The 12,249-nt window shown below is 48.8% G+C and overlaps 5 non-coding genes across 5 annotated transcripts; all 5 read left to right on the top strand.

Annotated features, from left to right (window-relative positions):
• The first annotated feature begins 1,431 nt into the window (after positions 1 to 1,431).
• trnaf-gaa lies at positions 1,432 to 1,503 on the top strand. The gene has a single exon. It is a non-coding gene; the product is annotated as a tRNA-Phe (tRNA).
• A 1,478-nt stretch (positions 1,504 to 2,981) lies between these two features.
• trnaf-gaa lies at positions 2,982 to 3,052 on the top strand. The gene has a single exon. It is a non-coding gene; the product is annotated as a tRNA-Phe (tRNA).
• Positions 3,053 to 4,539: 1,487 nt separating this feature from the next.
• On the top strand, positions 4,540 to 4,610 carry trnaf-gaa. Its single transcript has one exon. It is a non-coding gene; the product is annotated as a tRNA-Phe (tRNA).
• A 532-nt stretch (positions 4,611 to 5,142) lies between these two features.
• trnap-cgg lies at positions 5,143 to 5,214 on the top strand. The gene has a single exon. It is a non-coding gene; the product is annotated as a tRNA-Pro (tRNA).
• Positions 5,215 to 8,268: 3,054 nt separating this feature from the next.
• trnap-ggg lies at positions 8,269 to 8,338 on the top strand. Its single transcript has one exon. It is a non-coding gene; the product is annotated as a tRNA-Pro (tRNA).
• Positions 8,339 to 12,249: the final 3,911 nt, after the last annotated feature.

Here is a 12,249-nt window from a genome sequence, read left to right as displayed (position 1 = left end):
CTATCATGACAAAAAGTGCCTTCTTTGGTCGTTGCTGTAGATGTTCTTTTCCTTTCTCTCTGCTCGGGAGGTGCCAAGCGGGGTTCTTGCAGAAGACCCCTGGTCAGGGCAGCGCAGTGTCCACCGATCGTTCCATATCTCCTCTTTGCTGCCTCCTTTGTACTGGCCACCATATAGTTGGTGAAGTAACAAAAAGTTGTGCTTTAGTTTTAAGGCTCTTCTTGGTCTTGTTTCTCAGTTAATGTGAGCATGGTGATTTTTGTATTACGTAAGCTACCTTTGCATCTCTCACCTCGTGCAGCCAGTTAGGTCCAGCCCCAAATTTCAATCCACTGGGAGGCCATCTTTCATTTATTTGGTTTTGACACTGTCTCAAGGCGTTTTGTTTCCTCCCATGTTAGCTCAAGGTCCTTCGTTCTGTCGTTGAAGTAGTTGTTCTTACGCCTTCTCTCTGCTGGCAAGCGGTGCGTGTAGGCTCGTTGGTCTAGGGTATGATTCTGCGCCGGGTGCGAGAGGTCCGGGTTCAAATCCCGGGACAGAGCCCGCCAGCAGCTCCATGAGAAGCAGCAGTCTGCTTTGACTCAATTGCGTGACAGTGCTTGTTTTCTGTCAATGTCTGGTCTTTCTATTTTGACTCCTGCTTTCAGGTCTCCTTATAAAGAGCCGCTCTGGCCATAGCATAGTTAGGCTGAAGAGCTGAAGGTCTCTAGTTTGATCTTGGATTTCGGCAGTGGATTCCTTGGTGTATGGTTTGGGCACAGTTCTGAAGCTTGCAGGTTTCCAACCATTTCTACCTTGCCAAAAAAAGTGCAGGCACCCTACTGAGGTCGCTTGGTTCCACGTTGTAAGGTTAGCAATCAGGGATCTGAATCTGGCTGTACGAGTTTAAATCTCAGCAATTGGCTGGTTGCGTGAGGGGCGAGTGTTCCCAAAAAATTGAAACTTTTGAACTCAACTGAAACAAGTGTGAGGCGTTATCTTGAGGAGGAAGCATTACAGACCTTGGACTTTATGAAAACAGAATGAACTGTACCGGGCTGCAGTGTAGCCTTCAGCCTCACGTTCTTTGTTGTAGATGTTCCCATCAGCATTAAACTGCAATGTCTCTTGAGCCCTCTTGCTGGAATTGCCAATAACGGAGGTATGATTCTCGCTTTGGGTGCGAGAGGTCGGAGTTCAAATCCCGGGCGAGCCCTTAGAAGGGCTTACTTTGAAGCTGTTTTGTCACCCAGGATCCCGGCAAGCATCAAGTGGGCAGAGAAGCTGCCAAAGACAGGCGGTTAGCTCAGTTGGTTAGGCGTGGTGCTAATAGCGCCAAGGTCGCGGGTTCGACCCCCGTGCAGGCCAGCCGTTTTTGGTGCTCACAGAGTTCAGCTCTGATCTTCTGATAAAGTGATGGAAATCCCCCCTGATCAAAGACCTTCACGGCGTGGCGAAATAGCTCAGTTGGGAGAGCGTTAGACTGAAGATCTAAAGGTCCCTGGTTCGATCCGGGTTTCGGCAGTTGGCGGATGTCTTCTTGCCAGAGAACTATTTGTGTTTAATTGCTTGTGTTTAACTATGACAAAAAGTGCCTTCTTTGGTCGTTGCTGTAGATGTTCTTTTCCTTTCTCTCTGCTCGGGAGGTGCCAAGCGGGGTTCTTGCAGAAGACCCCTGGTCAGGGCAGCGCAGTGTCCACCGATCGTTCCATATCTCCTCTTTGCTGCCTCCTTTGTACTGGCCACCATATAGTTGGTGAAGTAACAAAAAGTTGTGCTTTAGTTTTAAGGCTCTTCTTGGTCTTGTTTCTCAGTTAATGTGAGCATGGTGATTTTTGTGTTACGTAAGCTACCTTTGCATCTCTCACCTCGTGCAGCCAGTTAGGTCCAGCCCCAAATTTCAATCCACTGGGAGGCCATCTTTCATTTATTTGGTTTTGACACTGTCTCAAGGCGTTTTGTTTCCTCCATGTTAGCTCAAGGTCCTTCGTTCTGTCGTTGAAGTAGTTGTTCTTACGCCTTCTCTCTGCTGGCAAGCGGTGCGTGTAGGCTCGTTGGTCTAGGGGTATGATTCTCGCCCGGTGCGAGAGAGGTCGGGTTCAAATCCCGGACGAGCCGCCAGCAGCTCCATGAGAAGCAGCAGTCTGCTTTGACTCAATTGCGTGACAGTGCTTGTTTTCTGTCAATGTCTGGTCTTTCTATTTTGACTCCTGCTTTCAGGTCTCCTTATAAAGAGCCGCTCTGGCCATAGCATAGATTAGGCTGAAGAGCTGAAGGTCTCTAGTTTGATCTTGGATTTCGGCAGTGGATTCCTTGGTGTATGGTTTGGGCACAGTTCTGAAGCTTGCAGGTTTCCAACCATTTCTACCTTGCCAAAAAAAGTGCAGGCACCCTACTGAGTCGCTTGGTTCCACGTTGTAAAGGTTAGCAATCAGGGATCTGAATCTGGCTGTCACGAGTTTAAATCTCAGCAATTGACTGGTTGCGTGAGGGGCGAGTGTTCCCCAAAAACTGAAACTTTTGAACTCAACTGAAACAAGTGTGGCGTTATCTTGAGGAGGAAGCATTACAGACCTTGGACTTTATGAAAACAGAATGAACTGTACCGGAGCTGCAGTGTAGCCTTCAGCCTCACGTTCTTTGTTGTAGATGTTCCCATCAGCATTAAACTGCAATGTCTCTTGAGCCCTCTTGCTGGAATTGCCAATAACGGAGGTATGATTCTCGCTTTGGGTGCGAGAGGTCCCGAGTTCAAATCCCGGGCGAGCCCTTAGAAGGGCTTACTTTGAAGCTGTTTTGTCACCCAGGATCCCGGCAAGCATCAAGTGGGCAGAGAAGCTGCCAAAGACAGGCGGTTAGCTCAGTTGGTTAGGCGTGGTGCTAATAACGCCAAGGTGCGGGTTCGACCCCGTGCGGGCCAGCCGTTTTGGTGCTCACAGAGTTCAGCTCTGATCTTCTGATAAAGTGATGGAAATCCCCCTGATCAAAGACCTTCACGGCGTGGCGAAATAGCTCAGTTGGGAGAGCGTTAGACTGAAGATCTAAAGGTCCTGGTTCGATCCGGGTTTCGGCAGTTGGCGGATGTCTTCTTGCCAGAGAACTATTTGTGTTTAATTGCTTGTGTTTAACTACTATCATGACAAAAAAAGTGCCTTCTTTGGTCGTTGCTGTAGATGTTCTTTTCCTTTCTCTCTGCTCGGGAGGTGCCAAGCGGGGTTCTTGCAGAAGACCCCTGGTCAGGCAGCGCAGTGTCCACCCGATCGTTCCATATCTCCTCTTTGCTGCCTCCTTTGTACTGGCCACCATATAGTTGGTGAAGTAACAAAAGTTGTGCTTTAGTTTTAAGGCTCTTCTTGGTCTTGTTTCTCAGTTAATGTGAGCATGGTGATTTTTGTGTTACGTAAGCTACCTTTGCATCTCTCACCTCGTGCAGCCAGTTAGGTCCAGCCCCAAATTTCAATCCACTGGGAGGCCATCTTTCATTTATTTGGTTTTGACACTGTCTCAAGGCGTTTTGTTTCCTCCCATGTTAGCTCAAGGTCCTTCGTTCTGTCGTTGAAGTAGTTGTTCTTACGCCTTCTCTCTGCTGGCAAGCGGTGCGTGTAGGCTCGTTGGTCTAGGGGTATGATTCTCGCCGGGTGCGAGAGGTCCGGGTTCAAATCCCGGGCGAGCCCGCCAGCAGCTCCATGAGAAGCAGCAGTCTGCTTTGACTCAATTGCGTGACAGTGCTTGTTTTCTGTCAATGTCTGGTCTTTCTATTTTGACTCCTGCTTTCAGGTCTCCTTATAAAAGAGCCGCTCTGGCCATAGCATGGATTAGGCTGAAGAGCTGAAGGTCTCTAGTTTGATCTTGGATTTCGGCAGTGGATTCCTTGGTGTATGGTTTGGGCACAGTTCTGAAGCTTGCAGGTTTCCAACCATTTCTACCTTGCCAAAAAAAGTGCAGGCACCCTACTGAGGTCGCTTGGTTCCACGTTGTAAGGTTAGCAATCAGGGATCTGAATCTGGCTGTACGAGTTTAAATCTCAGCAATTGGCTGGTTGCGTGAGGCGAGTGTTCCCCAAAAAATTGAAACTTTTGAACTCAACTGAAACAAGTGTGAGCGTTATCTTGAGGAGGAAGCATTACAGACCTTGGACTTTATGAAAACAGAATGAACTGTACCGGGCTGCAGTGTAGCCTTCAGCCTCACGTTCTTTGTTGTAGATGTTCCCATCAGCATTAAACTGCAATGTCTCTTGAGCCCTCTTGCTGGAATTGCCAATAACGGAGGTATGATTCTCGCTTTGGGTGCGAGAGGTCCCGGGTTCAAATCCCGGACAGGCCCTTAGAAGGGCTTACTTTGAAGCTGTTTTGTCACCCAGGATCCCGGCAAGCATCAAGTGGGCAGAGAAGCTGCCAAAGACAGGCGGTTAGCTCAGTTGGTTAGGCGTGGTGCTAATAACGCCAAGGTCGCGGGTTCGACCCCGTGCGGGCCAGCCGTTTTTGGTGCTCACAGAGTTCAGCTCTGATCTTCTGATAAAGTGATGGAAATCCCCTGATCAAAGACCTTCCACAGCGTGGCGAAATAGCTCAGTTGGGAGAGCGTTAGACTGAAGATCTAAAGGTCCTGGTTCGATCCGGGTTTCGGCAGTTGGCGGATGTCTTCTTGCCAGAGAACTATTTGTGTTTAATTGCTTGTGTTTAACTACTATCATGACAAAAAGTGCCTTCTTTGGTCGTTGCTGTAGATGTTCTTTTCCTTTCTCTCTGCTCGGGAGGTGCCAAACGGGGGTTCTTGCAGAAGACCCCTGGTCAGGGCAGCGCAGTGTCCACCGATCGTTCCATATCTCCTCTTTGCTGCCTCCTTTGTACTGGCCACCATATAGTTGGTGAAGTAACAAAAAGTTGTGCTTTAGTTTTAAGGCTCTTCTTGGTCTTGTTTCTCAGTTAATGTGAGCATGGTGATTTTTGTGTTACGTAAGCTACCTTTGCATCTCTCACCTCGTGCAGCCAGTTAGGTCCAGCCCCAAATTTCAATCCACTGGGAGGCCATCTTTCATTTATTTGGTTTTGACACTGTCTCAAGGCGTTTTGTTTCCTCCCATGTTAGCTCAAGGTCCTTCGTTCTGTCGTTGAAGTAGTTGTTCTTACGCCTTCTCTCTGCTGGCAAGCGGTGCGTGTAGGCTCGTTGGTCTAGGGGTATGATTCTCGCTTCGGGTGCGAGAGGTCCCGGGTTCAAATCCCGGACGAGCCCGCCAGCAGCTCCATGAGAAGCAGCAGTCTGCTTTGACTCAATTGCGTGACAGTGCTTGTTTTCTGTCAATGTCTGGTCTTTCTATTTTGACTCCTGCTTTCAGGTCTCCTTATAAAGAGCCGCTCTGGCCATAGCATAGTTAGGCTGAAGAGCTGAAGGTCTCTAGTTTGATCTTGGATTTCGGCAGTGGATTCCTTGGTGTATGGTTTGGGCACAGTTCTGAAGCTTGCAGGTTTCCAACCATTTCTACCTTGCCAAAAAAAAGTGCAGGCACCCTACTGAGGTCGCTTGGTTCCACGTTGTAAAGGTTAGCAATCAGGGATCTGAATCTAGCTGTACGAGTTTAAATCTCAGCAATTGGCTGGTTGCGTGAGGGGCGAGTGTTCCCCAAAAAATTGAAACTTTTGAACTCAACTGAAACAAGTGTGAGCGTTATCTTGAGGAGGGAAGCATTACAGACCTTGGACTTTATGAAAACAGAATGAACTGTACCGGAGCTGCAGTGTAGCCTTCAGCCTCACGTTCTTTGTTGTAGATGTTCCCATCAGCATTAAACTGCAATGTCTCTTGAGCCCTCTTGCTGGAATTGCCAATAACGGAGGTATGATTCTCGCTTTGGGTGCGAGAGGTCCCGGGTTCAAATCCCGGACGAGCCCTTAGAAGGGCTTACTTTCGAAGCTGTTTTGTCACCCAGGATCCCGGCAAGCATCAAGTGGGCAGAGAAGCTGCCAAAGACAGGCCGGTTAGCTCAGTTGGTTAGGCGTGGTGCTAATAACGCCAAGGTCGCGGGTTCGACCCCGTGCGGGCCAGCCGTTTTTGGTGCTCACAGAGTTCAGCTCTGATCTTCTGATAAAGTGATGGAAATCCCCTGATCAAAGACCTTCTGCGGCGTGGCGAAATAGCTCAGTTGGGAGGCGTTAGACTGAAGATCTAAAGGTCCCTGGTTCGATCCGGGTTTCGGCAGTTGGCGGATGTCTTCTTGCCAGAGAACTATTTGTGTTTAATTGCTTGTGTTTAACTACTATCATGACAAAAAGTGCCTTCTTTGGTCGTTGCTGTAGATGTTCTTTTCCTTTCTCTCTGCTCGGGAGGTGCCAAGCGGGGTTCTTGCAGAAGACCCCTGGTCAGGAACAGCGCAGTGTCCACCGATCGTTCCATATCTCCTCTTTGCTGCCTCCTTTGTACTGGCCACCATATAGTTGGTGAAGTAACAAAAAGTTGTGCTTTAGTTTTAAGGCTCTTCTTGGTCTTGTTTCTCAGTTAATGTGAGCATGGTGATTTTTGTATTCGTAAGCTACCTTTGCATCTCTCACCTCGTGCAGCCAGTTAGGTCCAGCCCCAAATTTCAATCCACTGGGAGGCCATCTTTCATTTATTTGGTTTTGACACTGTCTCAAGGCGTTTTGTTTCCTCCCATGTTAGCTCAAGGTCCTTCGTTCTGTCGTTGAAGTAGTTGTTCTTACGCCTTCTCTCTGCTGGCAAGCGGTGCGTGTAGGCTCGTTGGTCTAGGGGTATGATTCTCGCGCCGGGTGCGAGAGGTCCCGAGTTCAAATCCCGGACAGGCCGCCAGCAGCTCCATGAGAAGCAGCAGTCTGCTTTGACTCAATTGCGTGACAGTGCTTGTTTTCTGTCAATGTCTGGTCTTTCTATTTTGACTCCTGCTTTCAGGTCTCCTTATAAAAGCCGCTCTGGCCATAGCATAGTTAGGCTGAAGAGCTGAAGGTCTCTAGTTTGATCTTGGATTTCGGCAGTGGATTCCTTGGTGTATGGTTTGGGCACAGTTCTGAAGCTTGCAGGTTTCCAACCATTTCTACCTTGCCAAAAAAGTGCAGGCACCCTACTGAAGGTCGCTTGGTTCCACGTTGTAAAGGTTAGCAATCAGGGATCTGAATCTGGCTGTGCGAGTTTAAATCTCAGCAATTGACTGGTTGCGTGAGGCGAGTGTTCCCCAAAAACTGAAACTTTTGAACTCAACTGAAACAAGTGTGGCGTTATCTTGAGGAGGAAGCATTACAGACCTTGGACTTTATGAAAACAGAATGAACTGTACCGGGCTGCAGTGTAGCCTTCAGCCTCACGTTCTTTGTTGTAGATGTTCCCATCAGCATTAAACTGCAATGTCTCTTGAGCCCTCTTGCTGGAATTGCCAATAACGGAGGTATGATTCTCGCTTTGGAGTGCGAGAGGGTCGGGTTCAAATCTTGGACGAGCCCTTAGAAGGGCTTACTTTGAAGCTGTTTTGTCACCCAGGATCCCGGCAAGCATCAAGTGGGCAGAGAAGCTGCCAAAGACAGGCGGTTAGCTCAGTTGGTTAGGCGTGGTGCTAATGCGCCAAGGTCGCGAGTTCGACCCCGTGCGGGCCAGCCGTTTTGGTGCTCACAGAGTTCAGCTCTGATCTTCTGATAAAGTGATGGAAATCCCCCTGATCAAAGACCTTCCACGGCGTGGCGAAATAGCTCAGTTGGGAGGCGTTAGACTGAAGATCTAAAGGTCCCTGGTTCGATCCGGGTTTCGGCAGTTGGCGGATGTCTTCTTGCCAGAGAACTATTTGTGTTTAATTGCTTGTGTTTAACTACTATCATGACAAAAAGTGCCTTCTTTGGTCGTTGCTGTAGATGTTCTTTTCCTTTCTCTCTGCTTTCGGGAGGTGCCAAGCGGGGTTCTTGCAGAAGACCCCCCCCTGGTCAGGGCAGCGCAGTGTCCACCGATCGTTCCATATCTCCTCTTTGCTGCCTCCTTTGTACTGGCCACCATATAGTTGGTGAAGTAACAAAAAGTTGTGCTTTAGTTTTAAGGCTCTTCTTGGTCTTGTTTCTCAGTTAATGTGAGCATGGTGATTTTTGTGTTACGTAAGCTACCTTTGCATCTCTCACCTCGTGCAGCCAGTTAGGTCCAGCCCCAAATTTCAATCCACTGGGAGGCCATCTTTCATTTATTTGGTTTTGACACTGTCTCAAGGCGTTTTGTTTCCTCCCATGTTAGCTCAAGGTCCTTCGTTCTGTCGTTGAAGTAGTTGTTCTTACGCCTTCTCTCTGCTGGCAAGCGGTGCGTGTAGGCTCGTTGGTCTAGGGGTATGATTCTCGCCGGGTGCGAGAGGTCCCGGGTTCAAATCCCGGACGAGCCGCCAGCAGCTCCATGAGAAAGCAGCAGTCTGCTTTGACTCAATTGCGTGACAGTGCTTGTTTTCTGTCAATGTCTGGTCTTTCTATTTTGACTCCTGCTTTCAGGTCTCCTTATAAAGAGCCGCTCTGGCCATAGCATAGATTAGGCTGAAGAGCTGAAGGTCTCTAGTTTGATCTTGGATTTCGGCAGTGGATTCCTTGGTGTATGGTTTGGGCACAGTTCTGAAGCTTGCAGGTTTCCAACCATTTCTACCTTGCCAAAAAAGTGCAGGCACCCTACTGAGGTCGCTTGGTTCCACGTTGTAAAGGTTAGCAATCAGGGATCTGAATCTGGCTGTACGAGTTTAAATCTCAGCAATTGACTGGTTGCGTGAGGGGCGAGTGTTCCCCAAAAACTGAAACTTTTGAACTCAACTGAAACAAGTGTGAGCGTTATCTTGAGGAGGAAGCATTACAGACCTTGGACTTTATGAAAACAGAATGAACTGTACCGGAGCTGCAGTGTAGCCTTCAGCCTCACGTTCTTTGTTGTAGATGTTCCCATCAGCATTAAACTGCAATGTCTCTTGAGCCCTCTTGCTGCAATTGCCAATAGCGGAGGTATGATTCTCGCTTTGGGTGCGAGAGGTCGGGTTCAAATCCCGGACGAGCCCTTAGAAGGGCTTACTTTCCGAAGCTGTTTTGTCACCCAGGATCCCGGCAAGCATCAAGTGGGCAGAGAAGCTGCCAAAGACAGGCGGTTAGCTCAGTTGGATTTAGGCGTGGTGCTAATAACGCCAAAGGTCGCGGGTTCGACCCCGTGCAGGCCAGCCGTTTTGGTGCTCACAGAGTTCAGCTCTGATCTTCTGATAAAGTGATGGAAATCCGCCTGATCAAAGACCTTCGACGGCGTGGCGAAATAGCTCAGTTGGGAGAGCGTTAGACTGAAGATCTAAAGGTCCTGGTTCGATCCGGGTTTACGGCAGTTGGCGGATGTCTTCTTGCCAGAGAACTATTTGTGTTTAATTGCTTGTGTTTAACTACTATCATGACAAAAAAGTGCCTTCTTTGGTCGTTGCTGTAGATGTTCTTTTCCTTTCTCTCTGCTCGGGAGGTGCCAAGCGGGGTTCTTGCAGAAGGCCCCTGGTCAGAGCAGCGCAGTGTCCACCCGATCGTTCCATATCTCCTCTTTGCTGCCTCCTTTGTACTGGCCACCATATAGTTGGTGAAGTAACAAAAAGTTGTGCTTTAGTTTTAAGGCTCTTCTTGGTCTTGTTTCTCAGTTAATGTGAGCATGGTGATTTTTGTGTTACGTAAGCTACCTTTGCATCTCTCACCTCGTGCAGCCAGTTAGGTCCAGCCCCAAATTTCAATCCACTGGGAGGCCATCTTTCATTTATTTGGTTTTGACACTGTCTCAAGGCGTTTTGTTTCCTCCCATGTTAGCTCAAGGTCGCCGTTCTGTCGTTGAAGTAGTTGTTCTTACGCCTTTCTCTCTGCTGGCAAGCGGTGCGTGTAGGCTCGTTGGTCTAGGGGTATGATTCTCGCCGGGTGCGAGAGGTCCGGGTTCAAATCCCGGGCGAGCCCGCCAGCAGCTCCATGAGAAGCAGCAGTCTGCTTTGACTCAATTGCGTGACAGTGCTTGTTTTCTGTCAATGTCTGGTCTTTCTATTTTGACTCCTGCTTTCAGGTCTCCTTATAAAGAGCCGCTCTGGCCATAGCATAGTTAGGCTGAAGAGCTGAAGGTCTCTAGTTTGATCTTGGATTTCGGCAGTGGATTCCTTGGTGTATGGTTTGGGCACAGTTCTGAAGCTTGCAGGTTTCCAACCATTTCTACCTTGCCAAAAAAGTGCAGGCACCCTACTGAGGTCGCTTGGTTCCACGTTGTAAGGTTAGCAATCAGGGATCTGAATCTGGCTATGCGAGTTTAAATCTCAGCAATTGGCTGGTTGCGTGAGGCGAGTGTTCCCAAAAAACTGAAACTTTTGAACTCAACTGAAACAAGTGTGAGCGTTATCTTGAGGAGGAAGCATTACAGACCTTGGACTTTATGAAAACAGAATGAACTGTACGGAGCTGCAGTGTAGCCTTCAGCCTCACGTTCTTTGTTGTAGATGTTCCCATCAGCATTAAACTGCAATGTCTCTTGAGCCCTCTTGCTGCAATTGCCAATAGCGGAGGTATGATTCTCGCTTTGGAGTGCGAGAGGTCCCGAGTTCAAATCTTGGACGAGCCCTTAGAAGGGCTTACTTTCCGAAGCTGTTTTGTCACCCAGGATCCCGGCAAGCATCAAGTGGGCAGAGAAGCTGCCAAAGACAGGCCGGTTAGCTCAGTTGGTTAGGCGTGGTGCTAATAGCGCCAAGGTCGTGGCCCGACCCCGTGCGGGCCAGCCGTTTTTGGTGCTCACAGAATTCAGCTCTGATCTTCTGATAAAGTGATGGAAATCCCGCCCTGATCAAAGACCTTCCCGCGGCGTGGCAGAAATAGCTCAGTTGGGAGGCGTTAGACTGAAGATCTAAAGGTCCCTGGTTCGATCCGGGTTTCGGCGGTTGGCGGATGTCTTCTTGCCAGAGAACTATTTGTGTTTAATTGCTTGTGTTTAACTACTATCATGACAAAAAGTGCCTTCTTTGGTCGTTGCTGTAGATGTTCTTTTCCTTTCTCTCTGCTCGGGAGGTGCCAAGCGGGAGTTCTTGCAGAAGGCCCCTGGTCAGGGCAGCGCAGTGTCCACCGATCGTTCCATATCTCCTCTTTGCTGCCTCCTTTGTACTGGCCACCATATAGTTGGTGAAGTAACAAAAAGTTGTGCTTTAGTTTTAAGGCTCTTCTTGGTCTTGTTTCTCAGTTAATGTGAGCATGGTGATTTTTGTGTATTACGTAAAGCTACCTTTGCATCTCTCACCTCGTGCAGCCAGTTAGGTCCAGCCCCAAATTTCAATCCACTGGGAGGCCATCTTTCATTTATTTGGTTTTGACACTGTCTCAAGGCGTTTTGTTTCCTCCATGTTAGCTCAAGGTCCTTACGTTCTGTCGTTGAAGTAGTTGTTCTTCGCCTTCTCTCTGCTGCAAGCGGTGCGTGTAGGCTCGTTGGTCTAGGGGTATGATTCTCGCTTGGTGCGAGAGGTCCGGGTTCAAATCCCGGACAGGCCGCCAGCAGCTCCATGAGAAGCAGCAGTCTGCTTTGACTCAATTGCGTGACAGTGCTTGTTTTCTGTCAATGTCTGGTCTTTCTATTTTGACTCCTGCTTTCAGGTCTCCTTATAAAGAGCCGCTCTGGCCATAGCATAGATTAGGCTGAAGAGCTGAAGGTCTCTAGTTTGATCTTGGATTTGACAGTGGATTCCTTGGTGTATGGTTTGGGCACAGTTCTGAAGCTTGCAGGTTTCCAACCATTTCTACCTTGCCAAAAAGTGCAGGCACCCTACTGAGGGTCGCTTGGTTCCACGTTGTAAGGTTAGCAATCAGGGATCTGAATCTGGCTGTCACGAGTTTAAATCTCAGCAATTGGCTGGTTGCGTGAGAGGCGAGTGTTCCCAAAAATTGAAACTTGCAGACTCAACTGAAACAAGTGTGAGCGTTATCTTGAGGAGGAAGCATTACAGACCTTGGACTTTATGAAAACAGAATGAACTGTGCCCGGAGCTGCAGTGTAGCCTTCAGCCTCACGTTCTTTGTTGTAGATGTTCCCATCAGCATTAAACTGCAATGTCTCTTGAGCCCTCTTGCTGGAATTGCCAATAGCGGAGGTATGATTCTCGCTTTGGGTGCGAGAGGTCCCGGGTTCAAATCTTGGGCGAGCCCTTAGAAGGGCTTACTTTGAAGCTGTTTTGTCACCCAGGATCCCCGGCAAGCATCAAGTGGGCAGAGAAGCGCTGCCAAAGACAGGCCGGTTGAGGCTCTAATAACGCCAAGGTCGTGTTGGTTGGGGCGTGGT

The sequence above is a fragment of the Puntigrus tetrazona genome, chromosome 11 (assembly GCF_018831695.1).
Source record: "Puntigrus tetrazona isolate hp1 chromosome 11, ASM1883169v1, whole genome shotgun sequence".
NCBI lineage: Eukaryota > Metazoa > Chordata > Actinopteri > Cypriniformes > Cyprinidae > Puntigrus > Puntigrus tetrazona.
Note: the sequence above shows the minus strand (reverse complement) of the source record. Positions and strands in the feature narration are given on the sequence as shown.